Here is a 24455-nt window from a genome sequence, read left to right as displayed (position 1 = left end):
ATGTGAATTCCAAACATAGAACTAAATAATTTCGAGTTAGTGACTATGAAACACACAAGTTGGTAACAGTGGTGATATCTGATGCAAAGACACCTCCTGATAAATATGAAAAAAAGGTTTATTGGATTTAAAATAGGATAAATAGGAAGGTACTTACAATATCTTTGTGCTGGGACGGTTGCCAACTCATCCAAAGTTTTGAAGTAATGAAAATGTTGTGGCATATGACACAAATTGTTCATATAGTCCTTTTGCAAATGGCTAAATTAGTAGAAAAATGAGCCAAAGTGACAGGAAAATGACAAATGATACTATTCCATTGCTGCTATAGAAAGCACTCGCAAAAGTGAAACCAACAACCAGGGAGAAGGGAGGCCCTAATCATGTTACTTTAAGATTAGTATTGAAAACAAGAACTGGCTCACATTGCCATCCCCATGCTCCTATGATTCTTGGAAAATATCATATTCATAGTGTTATCCCATGAGACAGTTAATAACAAAATTTACAGCTCTCCAAGCTCAGCGTAAAAGTAAAGAATTAGCTACTGAGACTAAGGACTGCGGTGTAAAATAATTCGGACGTATACAGAAAAATAGCAGAAGATGCCTGAAGAATCTTTACCATTTTGAATTCTCAGATTGAATGATAAGGAGTCTAATTACTTCATATGGGATATACCATTATCCAAGGTTTATTGGATCAGTACTAACTGATCGGTAATTGGATGTGATAGTCAACATTTATTAATCATTAGTTATATTTAAGATCTATATTGCATAACAAATTACCATAGTCTTAGTGCTTAAAATACAACGTGTTTTTTATGTCACCCTACCTATAGGTCAGGAATCTGGCAATGGCTTCACTGGGCCCTCTACTTTAGGGTCTCTCACAGGGGCTCATCTGAACGCTCAACTTGGGAAGGATCTGCTTCCAAGCTCTTATGGCTCTTGGCGGAATTCAGTCATCAGGGGCTGCATGACAGAATCCCTCGGTGCTTTGCTGGTTTTTAGCTGGAGACCACTCTCAGGGTTTTTCTGTTGTTGTTTTTGCTTTGTTTTTGTTTGTTTGTTGTGGTTTTTTTGGCCACATGAGCCTCTCCAGCCCATCAAGCTTCATCAAAGTGTATGAGTAGAGAAGGCAATAGAGATAGTCTGCTAGCAAGACAACAGTCACAATTTCCTATAACTTAATCATGTTAGTGATCTTTTTGCTGTTATTTTAGTTGGAATTAAGCCACTAGGCCCAGCTCACACTCCAAGAGAAGGGATTAAAAGGAGTGTGAAGGTGATGGGGCTCATGAGGAATCATTTTAGAGGCAGCTACCCCAAGTCAGAACCTAAATATAGTAGCTGTGCCCCTCTTCAAGTAACTCAAATTCCCAGTTAGACAAGTCAATACAGAAAATGGAAACTGTGCGTCTCCCTCTATCATAAAAGAACATGCTTGCTAAACTGGTTAGAAATGCTGTAAACATCAGCTATGTTGGATTTGTTACACAGTCATCAGTATTGACACTTCTCAAGTCATGTGTCCTTTACTGAAAACAGAGTGAATTCTTCAGTCCAGGGTCCGTTCAGACTGATGCTTCTTGTGTGGCTTTCTTTCTGGGAAGGGTGAGCAAAAGAACATACCAGTAACGGTGGGAGATATAATTTCTCAATCACCTCACATTGGATATGTGAATGGGAAAACAGTTTGAAAACTTCTGGAACAAGAACAAATAAGAAAATCTTTCACTTTTGTGTAATGGTGGGGAAGCAAGGCTAAACTGAATAGATTTTTTCTGTCCCTGGAGGGGGCTTGAGCACAAGCACAGGAAGTTCAGGTTTAGGCATGTGGCGCCCACACACTAAGTCACGACATGGGGTCCTGAGAGCCTGTGAGAGTCTGCACTCACCTCGAGAGTATAAGGGCCAAGGCAGTGCGACATTAAGCAGCACATAGAGAACACTATGACAGATCAAGAGGGAGAGGTGAAGAGAGATTGAAATGCTTTCCTACTTTTTTTTTTCTTTTCTTTTTTTGAGGTACGCGGGCCTCTCACTGTTGTGGCCTCTCCCGTTGCGGAGGACAGGCTCCAGACGCGCAGGCCCAGTGGCCATGGCTCACGGGCCCAGCCGCTCCGCGGCATGTGGGATCTTCCTGGACCGGGGCACGAGCCTGTGTCCCCTGCATCGGCAGGTGGACTCCCAACAACTGCGCCACCAGGGAAGCCCGCTTTCCTACTTTTTGGAAAAAAAAATAGGCCCCAGAATTTTATTTTATGCTGGACACCACAATTTACATAGCTTGCCTTAAATAGGAGGTTTGCCAAGAATAGTTATTCACATAACATATGGAGGTTGACCGACACATCCTGGAACCAGCTAAATTTAGAGGCCAGTTATCACTATGAAGTTTTAGGAAATTATTGTGTGATGCTCCCAAGCACTGAAAGACAAATCACTGTGTTTGAAGGATGCCACAAATCAGAAGGAAGCACAACATTTCGTGGGCTTATTTGTGTACTGAAGGGTACACACTTTTCATCTGAGATATATACATATATATGTGAATATATATATATATATATATATTTAAAAAACGTCCATAAAGTGAAAAGAGACAGAATCCACTGGAGACTTGAAAAGCATCAGGAATTGTGAGACTTTACTCAAGACTATTATTCAGAGAGGGCAATTGACCCATTTAATCTCAACGTACCCTTGATATTAGAAGTATCTGCCATGCTGTATTACAGAATCTTCTCTGCATCTTTGTATACACCACAAGTAAATGTGGTTGCATCTCAATAAAGGGCATGGAATGGCTCTAATGATAATGAGAATTAACATAGGGATGATATGGTGTTGTCTCTACACTGGATTTCTAAAAGGGCTGATTGGGGGAAGCCTTATGATAAACACGGAACTGATATGGTTTTAGTAGTAAAATAAGCATGACTTTTATGACATCACCCAACTGCAGTAAAATAGGAAATGTGATGGTATATATGGGAAGGGAGTCAGGAGAGGAAGGTTTTGCACTTGACCAGTGATTTTCTTCACACTCTTAGGTTAACAGATTTGTTTTTGTTTATAGAAATGCATAATATCAACTAGTCAGCGGATGATTATATTTTTGTCATTCATATATTTATAACTTGATAATAACCAGGACCAAGCTTTGTTTATAATAGGTAAAATATATTTTACCATTTATCATGTATTCAGTAATAGGTATCCTATGGATATTCTTTTTATAGTAACAGTGTTTCTCAGAGTAACCATGTAATTAATGGAATTTTTTCCTAACTCACATTTTTGGAAACGATCTTTTGTGTTTATGTAAATTAGTGTAAGTTAGAATTTTTTAAAGGTATTTAGTTCCTGAAGCAGAATATGTACTATGGAAGATATATGCATTTTAAAGACATATCAATTTTGGAAAATGTCACCTAAATTATTTGCAGTGGAATAGCATAGATGGAATCCTTAACTGTGACAGGATTCCTTATACTTTTTTAAGCTTTATTGAGATATAATTGTCAAACAAACCTTGTACATATTTAGAGTACATAACTTGATATTTTGATCTACATTGTGAGATCACAATCGAGCTAATTAACATATCCATCACCTCAAAGAGTTACCATTCTTTCTTCTTTTTATATGTGGTGGAAACACTTAAGATCTACCTTAGAAAATTTCAAGTGTATAATACAGTTTTGCTAACCATAATCACCATACTGTACATTAGATTTTCAGAACTTATTCATTTTGCATAACTGAAACTTTATATTCTTTGACCAGCATCACTCATTACCGCTTCCTCCCAGCTCCTGTAAACCATCCTTCTACACTCTGTTTCTGTGAGTTTGATTATTTTAGATCCCACATATAAGGGAGATCATGCAGTATTTGTCTTTATGTGTCTGACTTATTTCATTTAGCCTAATGTCCTCCAGGTTTATTCATGTTGTTGCAAATGCCAGGATTTCATTCTTTTTAAGACTGAATAGTATCCCATTGTATGTATTTACCACATTTTCTTCATTCATCTCTTGATAGACATTTAAGATGTTTCCATATCCTGACTATTGTGAATAAAGCTGCAATAAACATGAGAGTGCAGATAACTCTTCAAGATCCTGATATCAATTCCTTTGGATATATTTCCCGAAGTGGGATTGCTGGATCATGTAGTTGTTCTATTTTTAACTTTTTCACTAATCATCAGGGAAATGCAAATTAAAACCACAGTGACAGCTTCCCCTTCCCCTTCCCCATATCCTCAAGTCCATTCTCTAGTAGGTCTGTGTGTTTATTCCTGTCTTATCCCTAGGTTCTTCATGACACATTTTTTTTCTTAGATTCCATATATATATGTTAGCATACGGTATTTGTCTTTCTCTTTCTGACTTACTTCACTCTGTATGACAGACTCTAGGTCCATCCACCTCACTACAAATAACTCAATTTTGTTTCTTTTTATGGCTGTGACAAAGTGAGAGAGTGGCATGGACATATATACACTACCAAATGTAAAATAGATAGCTAGTGGGAAGCAGCCGCATAGCACAGGGAGATCAACTTGGTGCTTTGTGACCACCTAGAGGGGTGGGATAGGGAGGGTGGGAGGGAGGGAGACACAAGAGGGGAGAGATATGGGAACATATGTATATGTATAACTGATTCACTTTGTTATAAAGCAGAAACTAACACACCATTGTAAAGCAATTATACTCCGATAAGGATGTAAAAAAAAAAAACAAAAACACAGTGAGATAGCACTTCACATCTGTTATAATGACTAGTGTCAAAAAGACAAAAAGTAAGTGTTAATGGGGATGTGGAGGAAGGGGAACATTTACCCATTTTTGGTGAGACTGTAAATTGGTGAAGCCACTGTGGAAAACAGGATGTTTATACTCAGTGATGTTCTGTTGTTAATTAGCAGTGTGCCCTTTCACATGTCACTTAAACTCTGAGCCTCGGTTTTCACATTTATAGAATAAAGCTGATGGAATGGGTTGTCTTCATTGTCTTTGTAAAATATTTATGTCTGTATAAATAGCTCAGATATAAAACTTGACATGTTGATTGAAATAAAATTGGGGGATTTCAAAGGGGATTGAAAAATCCCCTTTGACTTCAAGTATATACCTACATAAACATTAAAACTGCTAACAATGTTTTACCAAAAAATCGCACTACCATTTTAACTGGATAATTTAAACTCAAACAAATGTTTATGCATGAAGAGAGGTTTGCCAGTTTGTATTTCTTTTAAAAATTCACTCTTACACTTTTAAAAACCTAGCGTGTAGCCATAGAAGAATAACATTATCTGTTCCACCACCTGTTAGGGAGTAGACTGCAAGTGTAACATTGGTTATTACTGGAAACAACAGTGCACAAACATACCTGTGAGTTTGTAATGTGCAATAATCATTAAAGTATACTGATGCTTCGATTTTTCATTCTCAGAAGTTATCACATAAAATGCTTGTTTCGCCTTTGGATACTAATTTCCACACCTATACTCACTTTAATATTATTTCTTTTTAGAAATGCTCAAAAAATTAAGAAAATGTCCCAACAAATCAAGGGTTATTACATATCAGTATAATAAATAACCAAGCTATCTTTATAAGTTTGCTGTTGCAAATCTGGCATGGTTACATTACCAAATATAAAATTTAGCCTTTTGAGGAATAACCATTTTGTAGTTACTATTCAATATCTGTGAAAGCATAATGGGCACATGCTATGTTGCCAAGAGGAAAAGAGTTTTATACATTTGCCCATGAAACAATCTGTAAATTGACCATAGAAGGATCTCTGAACTGACACTTTTCATATAAGGGAAGATTTTTTTTCACTTTATTGAATAAACTCACTGGTGAAAGATATTAATTTTCTGGCAAAAGATTGTTTTCATAAGTGAGTCTTTCTAGATCAGTAGCTTTGGTTGAACTCTACAAACTAGTACACTGCTTTTTGGATTTTGTATCCATTAAAAGTCCACATTTGTTCCAAGTGTCAATATAGTCTAGCCACTTCAGTGAACTTTGCTCTCACTGCTTGCCAGGAATTTTATTCTAAACTGTCCAAAAACCTTGTGAGCCATCAAATTCATTGACTTTGGATTTGCTCTTACCATAATAACTTTTGAATTAAAAAAGGGACCATCTATTCTTTAGAAATATCACACAAAAAGTGACTGATTCCACCACACCTTTTCAATCCCATCTTGGTGTTTATGTTAGTTTTCAGATTTTGTACTTTCTAAACTAAAACTTTCATATGATGCTATTGCTTTTTCTATTCATGTTTCGTTGACAGTTATAGTTAAACATCTGCTTCTTGCTTGGCAAAATGCCATTAGTTGCTAAATTTCTTCCCCCCAAATGGCACTTTTTTCTTTGCCTGATTCTCTTGTGCTTTAGTAGTCTTTTGGTAGCCACTTCTGCCTATCAGTAATAGTGTCAAATAAAAGTAATATATGCCAATGGAAGAAAATTCCAAGATTATTTTGAGGTTATTTGAGATGTTAGTTGACTTCATATGGGCATATTAATATGGAACTAATTATTTTTATTAATTATTTATTGATATATTTTATTCTTAATATCTGTATCCATAACATGAACCAATAGAATATGTTAATTTTAGAAGAGTTTAACAAATAGCCTAATTATGATTGTATGAACAGGATAGTTTCCCGGAACTATTAACACTGAGGAACTTTAACCTCCAGAGATCCGAAGGAGCAAGGGGAAGGAAGGGAGATGTGTTACCAGAACCCAGAGAGAGAACAGCACAGAGATGCCTTATGTAAGCAATGACTTTTGAGAAGAAGATACCACCAGAATGCAATAAACCCTCACAAGGGAGCTGAGGCAATAAATCTTCCAGCCTCACTCACCTTCTTACCTTTATTGTCTTGCTGATACCTTTCCTTGGTCATCAGCCAGCAGAGAACAAAGAGCAAGGGGCCTTTTGACTTAGTCAAGATAAGTTAGTGTTTGTGAAAGAAAAGTGAGGTTGGTTTAATGGAAATTATCCTGCACATTACACCCCTTTTGCACCACAACATTCATTATTTCCCTTTTTTCGGTTCAAAAATTGTGTAACAGAAAACACAAAAATGCCAATCAACTCTCAAATCATCCTGATATAAAGGCAGTTGTGTGAAACTTAAAATGTTAGCTACCGTCATGCTCTTCATATAAAACAGCAGGGAGATAAAGGGCATTATAATTAACATCACAGACAGCTTCTACTGTCTCATTTCTGCAACGGCTCTTGAGCCTAAGGTGGTAACCATTGTTGTTTCCTTCTATCAGCCTTTTCATATTCTCTTTTTTTTTTTTTTTTTTTTGCGGTACGCGGGCCCCTCACTGCTGTGGCCTCTCCCGTTGCGGAGCACAGGCTCCGGACGTGCAGGCTCAGCGGCCATGGCTCATGGGCCCAGCCACTCCGCGGCATGTGGGATCTTCCCGGACCGGGGCACGAACCCGCGTGCCCTGCATCGGCAGGCGGACTCTCTACCACTGCGCCACCAGGGAAGCCCCATATTCTCTTTATTTTCTACCAGCACCTCACCTAAAGGGCTCTTTAATCTTATAGGAGTTGAGTTGCCTTAGATCTGACCAAGATCTAAGTGCGAGAAAGTACTAGAAGACACTCAGTGAATCCTTTAGATTTCAGATACAATCCTCCATTCCTGCAATGTCGACCAGCAATCCACTTTACTTCTGATAATTAGGATTCCCTGGCTAGTATCACCCATATCTGCTTATTCAGTAGGAAACCAATAGCCCCAGGACACACAGCCCCAGAATTACCATGTTCCCTATGGCAAGCAGTCCTTTAGGCTACTGGTGCCTCCAAACTAACTGCGCTTAAAGTTATGGTGCAGGAAGAAAAAAAAAATTGCCAAGGGTTATTTTAATAATCGTGATGGGTAGGTACATCGTATACTGGTAGGTACATGCTTTGCTTCCTTCCTATAACAAAGTTGGCACCATCCTCTGGCTTCTGGTTTAAGGCATGTCTGAAACTATCCTCTGAGATAAATCTTCAAGTTGTAAGTGTCCTATTTCCCAGGTGTGGTAGTTGGATATTCAGCAAGCTATTGTATTTCACTGTCCTATCAAATTAGCTGATTCCAGGATCAATGATTTCTTTAGACATGAATCCATAATCGTAGTGTAAAATGGACTGTCTAGATGGAAGAAATCTTGTTTGGGATTAATGTGGAATGGATAAACTAATCTGCAAATCCATGAATATTAGTGCTAGCAGTAACTCTGCAGCCAAAGAATGCAAATCTGTTCCCTGAATATGTGTCTATCCCAATGTTGGGAAAGTACCAAACATCCATCATAAAAAGCATCCAGTGTAATTCTTCTGCTACCAGAGTGGTCTGATTGCTATTCATTCAAGAATGTCCATGGATTGGTGCCACATATGGAGTTGTGTGTTAACCTCTGCAGTGGTGAGCACTTGGCAGTGGTGGTAACAGATGGGAGTTGGTGAGCGGAAGTTCATACTGCTGAGCCCGGCATTGCCCTTGATCCTTGTCATCATGACCACTCTGTACACAGGCCCATTGAACAGAGGAAGGGGCTGACGGACATTGACAAGATGGGCCTTAACATTTGCATTATCATTTAGATCTTCTTCCACAAATATATACATTCTGGTGGGCATTAAAGAAGGAAATACCATCTTCACACTCTGTTGCCATTTTTTTCAACTTTATTTTTCTATGTCTGTATACAGCGAGACGGAATATTGGCCTTTGCCCATGAAATACTGCATATTTATAAGCAGCATACCATGACGATTGATCAGGAAATCAGGCTGTGTTTATTTCTCCTCCCCTTCAATAGTAATAGGCACCATTCCATGAGACTATAGAATGAGTTTAAGATGTGAAGACAAAACAGTAGTGTTATGGGATGAATTGTGTCCCCTAAGATTCATGTGTTGAAGCCCTAATGCCCAGTACCTCAGAATGTGACTGTGTTTTGAAATAGGACTTTTAAAGAGGTGATTAATCCCAAATGAGGCCTTAGGGTGGATCTGAATCCAGTCTGACTGGTGTCCTTATAAGAAGAGGAAATTTGGAAACACAAAGAAATACGAGAGATGTGCACACACCGGAAAAGACCATGTGAGGACACAATAAAGAGACAGTCATCTGGAAGCCAAGGAAAGGGGCCTCAGAAGAAAATAAATCTGCTGATACATTGATCTTGGGTATCTAGCTTCCAGAACTTCGATAAAATAAGTTTCTGTTATTTTAGCCACCCAGTCTGTGTTATTTTATTATGATAGTCCTAGCAATCTAATACATGTAGGAACAGGTATAATAGAAGTCTGAATCTACTCAGACCATTTGATCTTTTTCATACTGGTCACCTATTTAATATTTCCTTTACAGAAGTAAATTTTTCAGTGCACATCTTATTTTATGGGTCAATGAAACAACTAACCCTCAGTTCAAAATAGGTTGTTCAGGTTATATATTAATTTGGTGCAACTATAGTTATAGTTAGGTGATCAACTTCAATTCAAATGCCAAACCTTTTTCAAATAGAATAAAATGGCAGGGCCCTGTAGTTTACAATGTGTATTTTTGTTATTGGATTCATTTTTTAATACCGTGTTTGTGAGTTTCATCCACGTTGTTGTGTGCACCTACAGTTTGTTTATTAGTATATAATACTCCATTATATTAATAAACCATAGTGTATTTAGCAATAGATCAGCATAGGTTGTTTTCAGTTTCAGGCTACCATGAAAATGTTATTATGAATGTTCTCTATATCTTCTGGTTTACTTGTGCATGCTTTCAAGTTGGGTACATACCCCAATGTGGAATGGCTAAGTCACAGAACACAATAATTTTAACTCTAGTAAATAAGATAAACAGCTTTCTCAAAGCAAATACATCACTTTGAAAATCCTACCAGCACACTGAGATTGTTCTGATGGTTTCCTAACTCCAACTCCCCTCTACACTTGTAACTGGCAGTCTTCTAATTTTAGACATTCTGAGAGTTTATAGTTTCTTCTTGTGATTTTAATTTGCACTTTTCTAATGAACTTGAACATCTTTTCATATGATTATTTGGCCACATGGGTAGCTTCTTGTGTGAAATAGCTGTTCATTTCTCTTGTCAATCCTATGTGGAATTAACTTTAATTTTTTTATACTTGTTAAGTTATATGAGTCACAAATATCTTCTTTATTTTGAAATTTCTCTATTTAGTCTCTCAATTTTAATGCATCTGCATTTATTAGTAAGAGCATAATTGAATAAAAATGGCAGAAAAGCCAAATTATTCCAAAGAGAATGTTAGAGCACACTGAGTTAGGGAAAACAGAGGCGGGGTTGAATGGATGAGGGTGATTAAAAGCCACTAGAATATATAAAATTATTTAAAAATTAATATGTTGCAATCTCTCCTTCCAGAAAGAAAAAAAGAGAGAGAGAGAGATTCATGGAGTTGTGGGGGGGTGGGGGGAAGGGAAGAAAGAAAGGGAGGAGAAAAAGAATAAAGAGGGGAAGGAAACAGGGCAGGAAATGAAGATAGAGAGGAAAAGGGGGGAAAGGGAAGGGGAAGGGGAAGAAAGGAAAGGAAAGGAAAAGAAGGAAGGAAGGAAGGAAGGAGGCTTAGCCATCATAATGGCTCTTTAATCCTCCCAGTTACTCAAGCCCATCAAGCCCATTTCTTCTCTTTCCTTTCTCTTTCACTTGCAGTCATATGCAATCCCCACTTCCACATTAATCCACATATAATGGCTCTACCTCCAAAACATCAGAGAAGAGGCCAGGGTGGCTAAGAGTAGTAAGGACAGAATGGTATTATAAGAGTTCACAGAAACTGACTTGTCCAGTCTTACTGGCTATCATTTATCATGGTACAAGTTTAGAATGTATCCTAATTGGAAAAAAATTATGATGGTATATAAGTGCACTTTAGATCTTACAGACAGGAAACCTCAGTTCAAATGTCATTTTCTCAGAGAGGCCATTCATGACCAAAGAACTAAAGTGCTCCAAATCAACCCAGCTTTCATTTTCTGTCATCATTGTCTTATTGTCTACACAGAACTCATAACTACATGGTATTATTTTGTTTGACTATATGTGTTCATTTCTATGAAGCTCCATGTGAACAGAGATTTCCATGCTTTTTTTTCCACCTGCATTTCCCGTACCAGAGGGTCACTGACATAAAGTGGGAACTCAAAACAAAATTGTAGAATTGGTATTTGAATGTCTAATTCAATTGTCTGTCTAGAATTAGAAAAAAGAGGGAGGAGTTAAATAATGACACCTATTTCTCTTAATTTTCATCAATTACAAAAATTGGAAGTTGAGACATTTTATTACTTTTCATCTCTACTAAACTACATATATTTCAGCAACCTAACTAGCAGGAATAGATGTATACAAAAACACTTCAGTAATTCCAGCTGTCCTGAAAATTAATTGAAAGTATGTAGGATAATATTCAAGGTTGAAAACATAAGATACAATCTCCTCTAATGTAAAAATGTTTAAACAATAAACTTTTTGAGTGGCTCATTGTGTACGGTAAAGTTTTAAATCAAAAAAATGTAATATTACTAACGGCTGGACATTAAGCATACGGCCGTATTCATAGTTATCACGTTATCTAAGTAATCTATAAAACATTAGTTCCATGAGAGTGAACTGTTACCTTAATTTTGATCAACATCTGTGATTTTTGCACTAGAGAATAACCTGTTATAAAAATAAGAGTGGTGCATACGAGGGATGCTGGCTTTCTTACAGCATATTTAAAATAAAGCAAGATGGTTGAACTTTTATTAATGCAACAGACTGACAATGGAATGTTCATGGTTTTCATCTTTGGTTATGTTATTTCCAAGTACCCAATTATCTTTTACTATATGTGGAATTGAAAGGTACCATTTGTATTTAGAAGGGGAGAAATGAGACACGTTAACAGTGAATAAAGAATTCATCTAATGAATGTTAATCCTCCCTTTCAGTCTTCAAATGTTTATAAAGGGATGTGTTCCAAGAACAGATATTCACACCTCAGAGTAATCAGATTGTCATTTCATGGGGATAGAGGTAGATAAACGCAACTCACAGAGAATTGGAAGTGATGTCACAAACTCATCTAATGATTCATCATAATTGTTTCTTTCTTATTTCCTAGAATGGGCTGGACCTCCTTGTTAAATTATCCCTCAAATTCTTTTAGGCCACCAACACTTGTTAGCTTTCCATGCTATGCTACTTATTACACATAAGAAGAATAAAATTATTTCTTAAGCTGAGTTTCTGTAAAATTCCATACAAACTTTTATCACCACACTTATACCAACTTATACCATAGTATTAAGTATTTTATATGCTCATCTTTCCTTATACTATGAAGTCTTTGATAGTAGAAATTATATTTATTCATATTCAAGAAAATAGACTTTCATCTTTTAGAACAAACATTCTGGAGCCAATGGTCTTGAGTTGAGCTTTCAAAATATTAGCTACGTGACCTTGAACAAATTAGCTTCTGTCTTTCTCTTCTGTCTCCTATTTGTAAAAGAGGGTATTAATAGCCCTAAATTATTGAATTGTTGTGACAATGAAATTAGTTAAATCCTATCTCTTTTTATTTATATCCCAAGTTGTCCATAGAGTATCTGATTAGTTAGATTAAATGGTTACATGTTACTTTATCACTGAACTCCCATGGCGAGCTTCAACCTTGTAAAACTCTGCTGCCTGGCACAAGTAGATGCTTAGTAATGACTTCCTCATTTAATGAAGGCATCAATAAATAAACAGTGAAAGAATAGTATACTCTCTTTATCAAAGAGAGCTAGACTAAGACATATAAATTCATAGTGCAATTTTCTAAATTAAAAAAGGAGCTAATATCAACAAATCCTCCAACACATGGTTCACACCATTTTTCATATAAAACTTCACTTTGATAATAAAGGCATCTCTTGGATATCTCAACTCTATTTGGTGAGCAGCGACTCAACGAATCTAAATTGAGTTTATCTAAATGAAATCCATATTGAACTTTGTAGATCATGGAGAATTCATTTTTGAGTATTCATCTTATACCTGTGGAAAACATAATACATTGAGGAAGAGTCACTTTAACTGACTCAAAGGGTACTGCAGATGCTTGAAAAATTTAAATCCTTACTCTAAGGAGCTGTGATTCTTCTAAGACTCTTTCTTTTTCTTGGTACCTCCTATGCTCAGATGGTCAGTGAGCTCTGTGACTTGGCCCCTACTTGTGAAAAGTAGGTCTCTATAATAAAGAGAACAATGTGAAGACCAGATAGGATAGAATTAGGACAAGTCAAAGTAAGAGTAAATTTACTGGAAAGGACTAATAAGTGTGAAGGTAATCCAAGCATCTAAAATCATTGATAAAGGGACACATAATTACTCATACATTTAGTAAATATTTATCAAACTCCATTTATGTATCATTTTGTACCGTGGACAAAATGTACAACAAACATATATATGGGATGTCAAGTGCAAGGAGAGGAGATAAGGAGTTCTGGAAGTACCTCACTGAAAATCAACATCTGAAGAGATATAAAGGAAGTAAGGTATAGTCAGGGGAAAGGTTAGCATCTGGGCATTAGGAGAAAAGAGTTTTTTGAAAAGTGGCATGTGGTGAACACATGAGGTGGCAGGGTGCCAGGGTGAAGGATGAAGAGTGAGGAGCCTTGTGTGGCTGGAGTGGAGATAATGAACAGAAAGCACTTGGACGTGAACTCAGAAAGACAGTGAGAGGCAAATCCTAAAGGGCCTTTCAAGACATTGTTAGGATTTTGAATTTTATTTTGAGTAAATTAAGAATAAGTTAAACAGTTCTGAGCAGTGAAATGACATGAACTGACTCAAGTTTTAGCATAGTAATTTTTTCTGCCCTGTAGAGAATAGATAGTAAGGACAGGAAAGGAGTGATACCAGTAACAATGAACAGGCCTGGAGAAAGAGAATTAGGACAAGTCAAATGACCAAAATGACATCATTGAGGATTTGGAGGGTCTTGTCACACTGCAGAAGGCCCCAGTGAGACACCCTGTGAGAAACACTTTAGCAAATGCAGGGAAGTGCACAGAACACAGAAACCTTACCAGTATATTGTGTCCATGCTGACAAATGAGATTGACATGTAGTTTTATTTTCTTTTTACTGTTTTTATCAAATTCTTTGTAAGGATTATACTATTAGATAAAAAGAAAAGGAAGGAATTGTTCCTTATTTGTATCCTTCTGTTATGACAATATAAGAGAGTGTTTAAATAATGGGCGCTGTTGTCAGGTAATGTTTAAGGAACTGCAGGAGCATCAGTGTGTCTGGAATAGAGTGGAAGGCACAGTAGATAAGTTTTGACAGGTAAGGGGGATTCCAAGTGGATAAATCACAAAGGTCTTTTTGGTCATGGTAATGACTAATATAAAACTCCAATACAAAATGATCAAATATTTTATGAGGATCACTTTGGCCGCTGTATTAAGACTAGGCTACAGGCAGATATAGGCAGACAAGAAAAAACGAAAACTCTTGTAATAATCTTAATGAGAGTTGATGGAGTTTGGATCAAGTAATAGCTATGCGAGAGGTGAAAAATATATATACATATATCATTATTAGATTTTTTGACCTTCTGTCATTTTGTTTGTTGTTTTATACTTTCTTCTCTCACATTTTGCTATTATAGCCTTTTTTGTATTCTCCCTCTTGTTATTTCAATGATTAACATACAATAATGAAATAGCACACAAGGATTCTTTAATTTAGAATGCTGCAAATTTCACTTATAGTTTTCTCTCATCTACTTCTCCTTCTGTCTTTGTTTTGCTACATTTGGTTAGCAACTGTTCTCTCTGTCTCTCTTCTGTGTGTGTAATATATATATATACATATAAAACAGCTTATAAGTTTGATGGTTTGTATCTTTTCTTTTATGAAGAATATTTACCCTTTCTTTTATAACCATATATCTTATAATTAACTAATGTTTTGTTCATTTTTTTCACAGTTTATTATCTGGCCCTTTAAGTCACAGCTTCTCTATTTTTTGAATGATTCATTTTTACTTGTGTGTCTGTTGCCTGGAGTTCTGTAATTTTATTTTCCTAAGGCCTTTTACGTAATTGGTAACTGGTTCCTTGAATCGTGACTCTGAGTGGAGAGAAGCATCAAGGAGGATCGGAGTTTACTTGGTAGGTGGCATCAGCTGGACTCTGTACAGATGAGTCTGTGGGGAGGGGCCTCCGGCACCTGGGGCATCCAGGTGTTTCTCATCCCAGGACTGCCCTGACACCCCATAGAACTTCCTAGATCCTGCCAGATAGGGCTTCCTCTGGATAGAGTGGTCCAGGCAGCACCACCTCTGCCTCTGGCCCAATTCTGCCATCCTCTGAGCCACCCCTGAAAATCAGCACATCACAGCCCAGCCTCCCCCTGCCCTCCATCAGGCTCTGCTGATCAGCTTCCCCCACAGACCGCAAGCCACAGATCACATCCTGTGGGCTCTGATTATACCGCACTCTTTGTCTCCTGGGTAACCCCACACTCCTCTCTCTCCCCCCTGAAAAAAAAACAATATGATTTTAATAATTTCACAAGTGAATGTCTACTGAAATAAGTAGATCATTCTTGAGTAAAAATATTTGATTTATTTAATTTTTTTCTCCCTCCCATTTTTTTTTTTTGCATTCTATTCAGTTTCTAGTATACAGTATTGGGTATGTGTTTTCATGCTATCTTTATCTTGGACATCTCAATTGCTAAATGATGAATTATATTCTGTATAGCTATAGCATGTTTTCTGTGACAAAAGTGGGAACAATTATTTTGAATTGTAGGTCAGTATATCTCAACATTTTAAAATATGCATGTCTTCTCAAAAAAAATGCAAAGGGGAAATTATTTGGACAGATGCTCTAGAGTCGTATGCGTATGTATTTGAATCATGGGGAGAATAAGGAAGCTTAATTAAGCCAAAGTTACCCCATAGTGTGGAGGAAGGTATATATTAGAAGAATCATGAATTCATATATCTCTACTAAACAGTATTTTACTCAGGTAGGACCATAAGTTAATAGGATGGACTGGTTGGTACGTGATATACCCATCGGGTTACTTTTGTAAACCTGGAGTCATTTAAGGATTTATTTGCATAACTGAGTTCATTTTTCCTATAGATATCTAGTATGTAACTCCTGCTAAAGAAGTAAGATAGGTACAAAATGCATTAAGTAGAGGTGAGATGCCTATTTTTCAGATGTCGTAATGTCGGACTTCTCTTGAGTGAGGCTGTCCTCAGTGTGCATAGTTATATATAAAAACAGAGAAAGATAGGATATTTTTCTGTAAAGCTCTGCAAACTTCCTCAGCAGAATGCACAAGGTTCACAATGCTGCCATGTGCAAAATGTTCACATTCAGTGAAAAAAAATCAATAGTGTCAACTGAGCAAAGTCATTAATGTGAACCCAGATTGAAAGTGGAACCTCAAAAGATTCCACTTTGAGGTTTTTTTCTTTTCAGTGAGTTGTGCTTTTTTTTTTTGTATTTTGATATTAATTTAATTAAAACATGCAATTTACAGCATTGGAAATACTGCAGGATACAAAACACAGTTCTATCCCGTTCTGTACTACTCCTTGGGTAAGGACTAACTTCAGCCCCAGCCCTGGACAACTGTTTGATTCCTCCGCTTCACAGACAACTTCACAGTGACACACAAAGCCTAAGCACATTTTGGTTCACTTGTACTCTGAGAAATATGCTTGCAGATAAAAATGTGGTTTTCCTCTTACTATCTACCCACCAAAGCACGGTGCTCCCATCTGGAGGAGCAAGACACTTTACTGGGAAGGGAGTCTTCTTTCTTGCAAAACCTAAACCACCTGTCAGTCATCTGGGTTCTCTCCTGTTGTCAGTGAACTACACACCAAAAGCATCTGGTTCAGAGAGAGCAGTATCTTGGAGGAAGTGCTTTCCTTTTTGGTAACTCTGACCTTGTAGTAACACTGGCTAGACTGTTTATAAACACATGGGAAAAACATAAAACTACAAAGTTATTATTGCAAATGTCTTTTAATTATAGATATTTTAGGGATCTATCCAGAAAAAAATAGATTAAATAAAGCTTCCATATTAATAACTTGTTAAACAATGTATTTTTATTATGCTCATAATTCATGTATTTATAGTTTTGAATATACTGTTCTTAGCTATTTCCAAATTTTTAGTGAGCAAAATTAGCCATTCTTTGGTCTTCTTGTGAAAACATTTCTCTCAATTTATCATTTAAACTTCAATTTTCTTATAGGATTTTGTGTTTTATATATATATATGTGTGTGTGTGTGTGTGTATATATATATATATATACACACATACATACATACATACATATACTTTCTCTTTGAGCTCAACAGTCTTTTTTAGGTACATAAGATAAATACAACAGTTTATAGTTTCAAAAATATAACTGCTTTTATGATACATGCAAATAACTATTATATCTTGCTGGATATGACAAAAAGCCTAAAAACCTTAAAATGTTGTGAGTTCAACTAACAGGTCAATCTTAGCCAATGTTCCTGGTGGGAAGTATAATAATATTGACCTTTCAACTGAGTCCTTGAAAAAGGATAGGACTTGGAAATTGGAGATACAGGTATGGTATTTAGAGAGGAAGGAACTGCTAAAACAAAGTGAAAACTGCTGTATGTCTCAACCTTGACTAGAGCTTACAGAGTGGTTAGGAAAATTGTGACAGATATGTTCATGAAGGGAAAACAGACGGAATCCATGGAATCTAGAAGAGAGGTAACAAGAACTAGTTCTCCTACAAGAGTGGCAGGGAGAATGAAAAAGAGAAGATAGATGCTGACACATTGCAAACATGGGAGGGAGATGGTGAAGTGGATGTGCCTAGGTCTGTACCTGGGAGGCAGAGGAAATGTTTATAGACTAACAATTCCAGGCAGCCAGAAAAAAAATAAAGTAAAATAATTTGGCATTTTCAATAATAAAAAATTTTAGATAAATCTCACATTACACATGTTCATTTCCAAAAACAAAGTTTCATAGAAATGGTGAAGGGGAAGTGTTACTCAGGGAGACTATTTATTTATCTAATTTTCTATCTGTTATCTTGCATGAGCGCGTGTGTGTCTCTGAAATGGTGATAATACTGGGTAGAGGGCTGTATTATCAGCTCTCTGTGTATGGGCTGCATAAGGGATGGCATAGGGGATCCATTTAACATAGGTCACAAAGGAGACCCACTCTGAAAAAGTGAAATTTGAGCAGAGATCTGAAGGTGGTGAGGAAATAGGACATGAATATCAGGAAGAAACATATACCAGATGGAATGAGCAAGAATTAAGGCTCTGGCGTGGGAATGAATATGCTTGATGAGTCTAACTAGTAGCAATGAGGCCAGAGTGGCTGGGCCAGAATGAATAAAAGATAGAGTGCTTAAAAAAGAGAGAGAGAGAGAGAGAGAGAGAGAGAGAGAGAGAGATCAGAGGGGAAATCTGGAAGCTGACCTTTTAAGGCTTTGACACGTTTATAGGTATTTCTCTCCTAAGATTGAAAACTATGGCAAAAGCTTAGCAGAACACTTAATATATTACTTATTTTTTAGCATAATAACTCTGCTTCTGTTTAGAGAATTGACACTTAGAGAAGCAAAGAGATCAGCTAGGAGAAAGGTCAGGAGATAATATTGCAGTTGCCTAGGTGAGAAATCGTGGCATTCTGGATCTGCATAGTTGCTTATATGAGAAAGTGAGAATAATCAGAATCAGGATATAATTTAAGGGTAGAGGAGGGAGGAGTTTCAGAGAGGAGCCCTACAATTTGGAAGAATGGTTTTTGCAATTTTCTCACATGGAAAAGATGGAGAGGAGTGGGTTTGTAGAAGAAAATCAAGAGTGTTGTTTAAAACATAGCAAATGTGAGATGACTACTAAATAAGCAAATGAAAATAGAAAACACATTTGGATATGAGTCTGGAGTTCGGGAGAAATTTTAGGGATGTTGACATAAATCAGTGAGCATGCCAAGAGTCAGAGGTATTTAACTTAATAGGATCTTAATGTGGCTTAGTTTCGAATGTATATTTTAGTTAGTCTTCTTTCGCCATAACTCACCTCTCCTCTTATTCCCTTTTGGGTGGACCCAGGCTCTTCCTATTTAATAATATTTTCTGTGGTATCCCAAAGCCCTCTCATGCTCATAATAATGTACCCACAAATACATAATCACACATACCAAAAAATTGCTCTCACTCATTTTAAGGGGATTTTATTATGTAAAAATTTCTCAGTTTATAACATATGATAGACAACTTCCCATGGACCCCAACTATATAATATCTGCATGATATTCTATGATATTCTATATTAATCATTTGTTAATTTACTCAGTCACTTATAACATTGATTGATATGAATGATATTTCTACTATAAACTGCTACACATATCTGTGTATATAAAAATACATATACTGGGCTTCCCTGGTGGCACAGTGGTTGAGAGTCCGCCTGCCTATGCAGGGGACACGGGTTCGTGCCCCAGTCCGGGAAGATCCCACATGCTGCAGAGCGGCTGGGCCCGTGAGCCATGCCGCTGAGCCTGCACGTCCGGAGCCTGTGCTCCACAACGGGAGAGGCCACAGAAATGAGAGGCCTGCATACCGAAAAAAAAAAAAAATGTATACACATGCAAACTTGTAATTACATATGTATACATTTTCATATTACATGTTTTTTCAGATTGTTGTATGAAAAGTTATAACAGTTCACATTTCTACTAATGATGCATGAGATTGTCCTTCTCTTATCGTCTTCATCCCTGCTAGCAATAGGCCTTGTTGGTGTTTCATTTTTCCTGAGAATCATGATTCTCATGATTGTATAGTTATAGCCCATTGTTGCTCTAATTATGCATTTCCTTGATTACTAGGGAGAGTTTTCTCTTTCTTTGAATTGTTCCAATATCTAGGGAAATTTCTCACATATATTATGTATTTTTTTAATATATTTGTAGACTGATTGTCTCACTTGAATTTCTGTCTTTTGATCTTTTAAATCTCTCAGTGTGTTTTTCTCAGGCTCTACCTTGCTGAAATGTTCAGTTTTCCAGTGGTGGTCCCCTATTAGTTGGAACCTGTGAAAATTCAAAATTTGCTACAAATATGTCCTTCAACAATTGATTAATACAGAGGCTTCATTTCTTCAAATTATCCTCTGCAATTGCATTTTTTGCTTGTTTTGTGAACCTCAAGAAGGCTGGGGATTATCCTTGGAGCTACTGTTCTACACTGAGCATTGTCTTACATCATAAGAGCTACTTGTTTTTTTTTTTTCCAGATGGGGAAGAGGGAGCTATTACACTAATGACTTTCTAATTTTTGTAGCTATTACATATTACTATCTCGGTAACACCTTCCTGGACACAGTAGTTCAGGTGATTACTCTGAACACATATGCACTTTGCACCACAAGGCAACACAGATTAATGATACAATCTTGGACTCTGCACAAGCAGAGACATAGTTTGGTTCCAGGCTTTGTGCAACCTGATGGAATGCATAGAACACTTTCTGGCTTATGGTAAAAGCAAAATACATAACAATAATAATACTAATAACATCAACAACAATAATAATAAGAAGTTAACTACAGCAGCACAGATGGAGAGAGCAAAATGATAACAGCCGACTACCCCCAAATAATCAGAACACAGTCAGAAGTAGCAGGATCAAACATTCCTGTGTTATATGACATTAAATATTATAACAACTTCATGATTTCCTCAGCCAAGAGGTGAAACTTATATGTATATTAAGAAAATTTCTTCATGAATGATGATGCTTCGGGGTGCTTTCATATATTTCTTATGTAGCCCATTAAAATGTGACTCCAGTGAAATTTTGCAGTCATTTTCGTCATTTAAATTACTAAAATTTCAGCTATAACGTTCTCTAAATTCTGGCTAGCAGCTGCAATAGTTGCTTACTCTTTTATAGATGAGAAAATGACCCAACGATGTCCTATGTCAAATGGTCACAAATCTGTCAAGAATTCAAGGCCTAACTCATAAATACAATGCCTTGCAATGCTTGGAAAATATTTGTTTTTTATTGGTGACATGTAAAATATCATCGCCAGTGGTAAAGACTTTTATATTCCTGTAAAACCCTATGGGGAAAAAAAAAAACTTTAGTTTTCTAAATTATGCTGTTGGTACTTTGCCTTTGAAGCCATTTGTATAGCACATAATATGTTGGTGCTATAACCAACACTTCTGAAAGTTATGTTTAATTTTATGTTAAATCAAATAATGCCATAATTTTGAATATTTTATATTAGAGCTAGTTTCTCTACCAAAAATTTTCTTGAAACATTTACACATTTAATAATGTATTGACTTTTGTATTTACCTCAAACCCATAAAGATGGCAAAATAATCATCTCCTGACATAGCGTGGAATTCTAAAAAGCAAAATGATCATCCTAATATTGATCATTCATATAATTGACAAAAGTTATGAATGACATATGTGGACAATGGGTGTCCACCTATTGTAGGTGTAGGTTGGGTTTGAAACACACAAATATAAATGATTTACTGGATGGAGACTAAAGACTCCAATTGCCAGGGAAGGTAAGAATCTGGTCCAACCATCTGAGGTAAACATGCATCCTATGTATAAAATTTCTGATTTTTATACATTTACATTATATTATAGCTTAATTTGGGAAAAAAATAACAATAAAGACCAAAGGAATTGTCAGAATACATATAAAGATCAATTCTAAAATTCAGATAGCCGAGATGATTATTCTTTATTTCGTAAATTGTTCCATGTTATCATGTATGCTGTTATTTAGAACAGAATATGTAGAAATGACTTCTCTTTGCCTATTTGTTTTCTTAGTTTTAATTTTCTTCCTTGCATGGTTTTTCTCTCTTTTTACTTGCATATATTCCTTCTAGAATGGCAGACCAGAGTTCATTAATTTTATTTATAATTTCTGGGTTCTAGTCTCTATTTAAATAAATATCTATGCTAAGTTTTGATTGGCAGTTTGCCCTCATTCTCTACTTGTGTTACATAAAGTTCAGTCCTGAAAATTGATAGCTGAAGCTTTCTAGATTCTGATTCTTCACTTTTTGAGGTGGGGGCAGTCCTCTAGGTACTGTAAGTAGTGTCCTGAGTTTCAGTTTTTATAATTCGTGTCATTCTTGAACTGCAAATCCCTGACCATGTACTATAGATTCCATTATTGTGAGGATGAGGCTGCTCTCTCCCTCTGAAGCCTCTGCTTGAACCAGGCATCCCCAGATGATAGCCCTGTGATGCCTGCCCTTTTGACCTTTATTACATCAGTGCATTTGCATCTTGCACTAACTGTTTCATCTGCCTTATATCATCTCAAGGTTGGCTCCTTGTGAATAAATGTTATGTCCTCAGGAATTAACTGCCTTCCTTAAATAACTAATATCAGAGGTTCTCTCCCCTTATCTCTAGTCATTCTTTATCACATTATCCTTTTTTATTTTGTCATCTCCAATAGTACATTTCATATTATTATATGAAATTTTCTTATTATGTATATTCTCCTTTACTGTATATTTCTTTCAACTTAAAAAAATAGCATTCTTATGAACAAAGACTTTGCCTAAATTTTTAGTTCCCAACAAAACAGTTCTGGGTTCTCAAGTATATTTATTGAATGAATGAGGTAATGAATTAATGCAAAAACTATCACTAAGTCAGTTGAGTCCTTCTAATCTTTTCAAGCAAATTAAACAATATTATTAAATAGCATTTGAGCCCTAGAAAACTCGACATAATTCCTCATCATACAAATGTTTGCCAATCATATGTAATTACTTAGGATAGTTCTTTCTTAATGTAATTGTAATTTCAAATCTATAGCTGAAAATCAGGATTATCTTGATTTTATCATAAGTGATCAGTGCATTTAATAAACAATGAAAAATGTAAAATTTCTAAATCTAAGACCATTTATATATGATAGTATCATGCATTAGTTGTTTTTTTGTTGTTGTTTTGTTTTTTGCTGTACGCGGGCCTCGCGCTGTTGTGGCCTCTCCCGTTGCAGAGCACAGGCTCCGGATGCGCAGCTCAGCGGCCATAGCTCACGGGCCCAGCTGCTCCGCGGCATGTGGGATCTTCCCGGACCGGGGCACGAACTCGTGTCCCCTGCATCGGCAGGCGGACGCTCAACCACTGCGCCACCAGGGAAGCCCCAATGCATTAGTTTTGCACTAACAAAATGCATTTGGTGCTTAATTACTGCACTGGTCATCTAAATTATATTACTAACTGTTTAAGAATGGCTGTTGAACCTGGATTCGCATCTTAGTTTGACTACAAAATGTTGGAATATATTTTCAACAACACAACACCATGTCTTATTGAGAAAAAATATTCATTTCATTCAGGCAAATTATTCAGTCCCTATGAGTTGAAGTTTTATAGTCTGAGTGAAAATCTCATCCTTTAGCACCCTTGTACTGAAAGATTTTTTGACTGTGTTTGGTCTTCATTTCTGTGCGAGGGCTTTCTCTAGTTGCGGCAAGCGGGGGCCACTCTTCATCGCGGTGCGCGGGCCCCTCAGTGTCGCGGCCTCTCTTGTTGCGGAGCAACGCTCCAGATGCGCAGGCTCAGTAGTTGTGGCTCACGGGCCTAGTTGCTCTGCGGCATGTGGGATCTTCCCAGACCAAGGCTCAAACCCGTGTTCCCTGCATTGGCAGGCAGATTCTCAACCACTGTGCCACCAGGGAAGCCCCTGTGCTGAAAGATTTAAATTAAAATGATAGTTTCTTTCTAGGGAAATCATTAATACGGAAGAGATGTACAATTTTAGCATGAGGGAAATCTAGTTTTAAACTAGAATTGGTCTTAATCCAATTGTTTTAGGAATATTCCTTTCCTCACTCTAAGTGTATTTGCTGACAGTCCTGGTTTCTCCCTTATATTGTTAAGGTTTCCATGAAAGCTAGCTGGAGACTTTAATGCAGACAAATGTTACAATTTAATTTTATGTTTAAAAACAAAATGGACTAGGCCCCAAAATTTCAATATTATTTTCTTCAGAAACTTTCTTTTGGAGCTGGACATATAAACTCCTAGAATTTTTATCTTGAAAGCTAGTTTTCCTGGATCCCTTTATATCAGAACAAATAATGAAACCAATTAAATATTTTTTGGTTGGTGAAAAATACATATAGATTAGAAATTCTACGGTGCTGATTTTAGCATGTTGTTTTGTCTCAAATGTAAGCTGTGTAAGAACAGCAAGCACTGTTTCTGTTCCAAAACAGCAGCAATTACCATTGCTCACAATCCTCT

Source organism: Leucopleurus acutus, assembly GCF_964270905.1.
Source record: "Leucopleurus acutus genome assembly, chromosome: 3".
Lineage (NCBI taxonomy): Eukaryota > Metazoa > Chordata > Mammalia > Artiodactyla > Delphinidae > Leucopleurus > Leucopleurus acutus.
Note: the sequence above shows the minus strand (reverse complement) of the source record.